The sequence below is a fragment of the Triticum dicoccoides genome, chromosome 6A (genome assembly GCF_002162155.2).
Source record: "Triticum dicoccoides isolate Atlit2015 ecotype Zavitan chromosome 6A, WEW_v2.0, whole genome shotgun sequence".
NCBI classification, from domain to species: domain Eukaryota; kingdom Viridiplantae; phylum Streptophyta; class Magnoliopsida; order Poales; family Poaceae; genus Triticum; species Triticum dicoccoides.
Window position 1 is genome coordinate 275,058,466 of NC_041390.1, and position 4,966 is coordinate 275,063,431.

Below are 4,966 nucleotides of genomic sequence, written 5' to 3' on the forward strand. Positions count from 1 at the left end.
ACCTCGAGGGCAGAGCAGGCTATCGCGCGGGCGAAGGGGTTCGGAGAAATTTCCAAATTTTGCCCGTGACTATATATAGCCCGACCCTGTCGGTGTGACCGAGTGGAACAACTCGGTGGCACTGAGATTCATAACTGCGTGCAGTTACTGAAACTTAGTGTGACCGAAAGGTTCAAATCGGTTGCACCGAGATCGAAAACCTAGATCAACTTAATGATCTTGGTAGGACCGAAAGTGGAGTATCGGTCAGACCGAGAATCATAAAGAGGTTTTGGAAGTTTAAGTCTATGACGAATCGGGGACTCCGAGCGCTCCTCACACAGAGTGGTTCGAATCTGACTTGATCAAATTTTGTGATGCAGCAAGAATAGAGTTTGAGACGAGAAAAGCATAGATAGCTAGAGGAGGTTCTTAGGCATTCTTGTCCATCCACTTGGCAAAAGAGGATAAAGCCAAACAATCAAAACAACAAGTGGATGTCCTCGAATGAGTAAAATATGCAATCAGCATGCTCACACAATAAGATGGCAAATGAAATATGTGGCAAGGCATGCACAACCAATTCTAGCATCTATCAAGCAATTTGCGATGACTAGGTCATCTATATATGAGTATATTGACTTAGGAGTCAAGTGAGAACACTTGATCGTAGGTCATACTCATCGTTTAAGCTCGGGGTTACCACTTTTACATAAAGCATTGTTTTGTTCACATCTTTAGAGTTGCTTTAGCTCAAGTCTTGGAGTAAAGCTCCCCCTAGATGTGATACCCCCCTAAGAGGGATGAACTAACCTTGGGTTTTGTCGATGATGACTTCATGTAGATATTGAAGATATGGATGCTCAATGTCGATGTAGATCTCTTGGAGCTATCCATTTGAGTGAATTGCACTTTCAATACCTACATGGGTTAGTCCCACAAGGAACAAACAAGGATATCCATAGACATAGAGTGATGCACACAAAAGATGATGTCCATGAAAACTTTTAGGTTACCTTGTTCCTTGTCTTACCAACAAGAGGGTTTGTGACTCCTTGAACTAGTGCAAGATGTGGAAGTTGATTGTACTTGTTCTTGCCAAAATGATAAGAGTGAAGTATGTTGGCGGAGTCACCCTCAAGAACTCTCTAGTTCTTCTTCTTTTGGATCCACATCATCTTGATGGGAATCCTTGGAGTTGTAGTCGTACTTGATGAAGTGGAACTTGAAGTAGTCTTGGGAATCCACTTGACTAAGGTCTTTGGAGCTTCTTCAAATGCATCAATTTCCTCTTGAAGCTTGTCCTTGCCTTTTTGCTCGTAGTCTTGTGGTGAAAGATCATCTTGAGCTTGTGTCCCCTTGAAAGAAGTATACTTCTCTTGTTGAGGGACAAACTTCGTCTTGGGGTATTGATCTTCTTCCCATTCAACTCCATTGGCATTGAACTTTCGTTCAAAACCAACACCTTGATTCTTCCGGTGCATTCCTTGCTTGCGCACAATTTCCTCGAATTGCTTACTCCTGGCAAGGCTCTTGTACACTCCTTTCTCTATAATTCCCTTCAATAAGCTATTTTCTTGCTCAAGTGTAACTTGGCTAAGAGAATCATTAGTGGAATCAAGAGAACTACTAGAAGCAACAATATTGGATTTAGCATGATCATTGTTACTACTAGAGGAAGAATCTTTCTTGTTACTAGACTTGACTTGAGGCATGTAAGTGGAAAAGAGTAAACGCTTGGCAATGTAAGAAGAACTTTTCTTGCGGAGATCATCATTGATTGCCTTTAAGAACTCATGCTCTTGCTCAAGATTGAGCTTTTCAAAGCGTAGTTTCTCATGAGCTCTTAAAAGTTCTCAGTGATCTTTGAAGATAGTGTCATGAGCTAACTTAAGAGTTTTTAGTTCTTTAGTTAGAGCCTCAATCTTCTCCTTATCATTGTCACTCGTTTTATCTTGATTAGCATGATTAATTGACGTTTCATCATAGTATTCATCACTAGAGTTGTCAACAAGCAAATCATCACCTAACAAGTCATCTTCATCACTATTGAAATCAACATACTCGGGGTGTGTTACCTTAGGACCTTTGGCCATGAAGCTTCTTCCAATTCCTTCATTTGGTGAGTCAAATATGTCGTAGGAGTTGGTTGACACAAGTGCTAGACCGGCAACACCTTCATCTTGAGTATCTTCGGAGTCGGAGTGATAACTTCTCTCGGAGTGGCTGTCGGAGTCGGAGCCGGATACCCATTCACCAACATGAGCTTGATGTCTTCGTCTTGTATAGCTCCTTGATGATTTTTCCTTCCTTTCCGAATCCTTGTTTCTCCGTGAGTATCTTCGTTCATAGCGATCATCTCTACTCCTTCTCTCTCTTGGTGGTGATCCTTTGCTTCTTCTTTTTGGAGAATCTTCTCTTCTCTTGTAGGGAGCCGTACACTCATTGGAATAGTGTCCGGGTCTTCCACAGTTGTAACAGTTTCGCTCTCGACTAGAAGATCTTTTGTCATTGTAGGACCTTGACTTGGAGCTTCTATCTTTGCTTCTACTCTTGTAGAACTTGTTGAAGTTCTTCACCATTAAGCTCAATTCTTCATTGAAGTCTTGTTTCTCACTCGATGATGTAGGGGCTTCACATGAGGCTTTATAGGCACCACTTGATTTGTTGTGAAGTTCCTCTTTATCCTTAAGTGACATCTCATGAGCAACAATTCTTCCAATCACCTCCGTTGGCTTGAGATCTTTGTAATTGGGCATCATTTGGATCAATGTGCACACGGTATCATATTTTCCATCCAAGGCTCTTAGGATCTTCTTGATGATGAATCTATCGGTCATCTCTTCACTTCGTAAGCCGGCAATCTCATTTGTGATGAGAGCAAGCCTAGAGTACATTTTAGCGACACCTTCACCATCCTTCATCTTGAACTTGTCAAGTTGGCTTTGAAGCACATCCAACTTGGATTCCTTGACGGAGTCGGTACCTTCGTGCATATCAATCAAAGTGTCCCAAATTTCCTTTGCATTCTCAAGGCGGCTGATTTTGTTGAATTCTTCGGGGCACAATCCGTTGAAGAGAATATCACAAGCTTGAGCATTGTATTGCAACATCTTCAACTCATCCGCGGTAGCTTCACGGTTTGGTTCTTTCCCATCAAAGAAGTCACCTTGCAAACCAACACACACAATAGCCCAAACGGCAGGGTTATGTCCAAGAATATGCATTTTCATTTTATGCTTCCAACTAGCAAAATTAGTACCATCAAAGTAAGGACCTCTACGGTGATAATTTCCCTCGCTAGACGCCATACTCTCCTAGGTTGTGAAACCAAGGCTATGACCACCAAAAGCTATGGAGATCAAGCAAATGGAGACCAAGGCTCTGATACCACTTGTAGGATCGAAAGTATGTCTAGAGGGGGGGTGATTAGACTACTTGACCAAATAAAAACTTAACCTTTTCCCAATTTTAGTTCTTGGCAGATTTTAGCTAATTTAGGACAAGTCAAGCAATCATCACACAATTCAAGCAAGCATGCAAAGAGTATATTGGCAGTGGAAAGTAAGGCATGCAACTTGCAAGAATGTAAAGGGAAGGGTTTGGAGAATTCAAACGCCATTGGAGACACGGATGTTTTTCCCATGGTTCGGATAGGTGGTGCTATCCTACATCCACGTTGATGGAGACTTCAACCCACGAAGGGTAACGGTTGCGCGAGTCCACACAGGGCTCCACCCAAGGGCAACGGTTGCGCGAGTCCACACAGGGCTCCACCCACGAAGGGTCCACGAAGAAGCAACCACCCACAAAGGGTCCACGAAGAAGCAACCTTGTCTATCCCACCATGGCCATCGCCCACGAAGGACTTGCCTCACTAGCGGTAGATCTTCACGAAGTAGGAGATCTCCTTGCCCTTACAAACTCCTTGGTTCAACTCCACAATCTTGTCGGAGGCTCCCAAGTGACACCTAGCCAATCTAGGAGACACCACTCTCCAAGAAGTAACAAATGGTGTGTAGGTAATGAACTCCTTGCTCTTGTGCTTCAAACGATAGTCTCCCCAACACTCAACTCTCTCTCATAGGATTTGGATTTGGTGGAAAGAAGATTTGAGTGGAAAGCAACTTGGGAAGGCTAGAGATCAAGATTCATATGGTAGGAATGGAATGTCTTGATCTCAACACATGAGTAGGTGGTTTTCTCTCAGAACATATGAGTAGGAATGGTGTGTGTGTTCTGATGGCTCTCTCATCGAATGAGAAGGAGGTGGAGGGGTATATATAGCCTCCACACAAAATCCAACCGTTACACACAATTTACCAATCTCGGTGGGACCGAATCAGAAAACTCGGTCTGACCGAAGTAGTAAACCTAGTGACCATTAGGAATTTCGGTGGGACTAACATGCAACTCGATAGGACCAATTCGGTTAGGGTTTGGGCATAACATAATCTCGGTGAGACCGATTACACAAACTCGGTGAGACCGAATTTGGTAATTAGCTAACCAGAGAGTTGGTCAGGCAAACTCGGTGGGACCGATTTGCTCTTTCGGTGAGACCGAGTGGAACTCGGTGAGACCAAAAAGTTACAAAGGGGAAACACTGAGTTTACATTGCAATCTCGGTGGGACCGATTCGCTCTTTCGATGGGACCGAAAAGTTACGGAAGGGAAACAGAGAGTTTGCAACCCCATCTCGGTGGGACCGAGATCCTTATCGGTAGAACCGAATTGCTAGGGTTTTGCAGTGGCTAATGACAAGTGAAACTCGGTGGCGTCGGATAGGAAGAATCGGTAGGACCGAGTTTGGCTTAGAGTTTAGGTCATATGTGGATATGGGAAAGTAGTTGAGGGTTTTGGAGCATATCATTAAGCACATGAAGCAAGAGGCTCATTAAGCAACACATCATCCCTCCTTGATAGTATTGGCTTTTCCTATGGACTCAATGTGATCTTGGATCACTAAAATATAAAATGAAGAGTC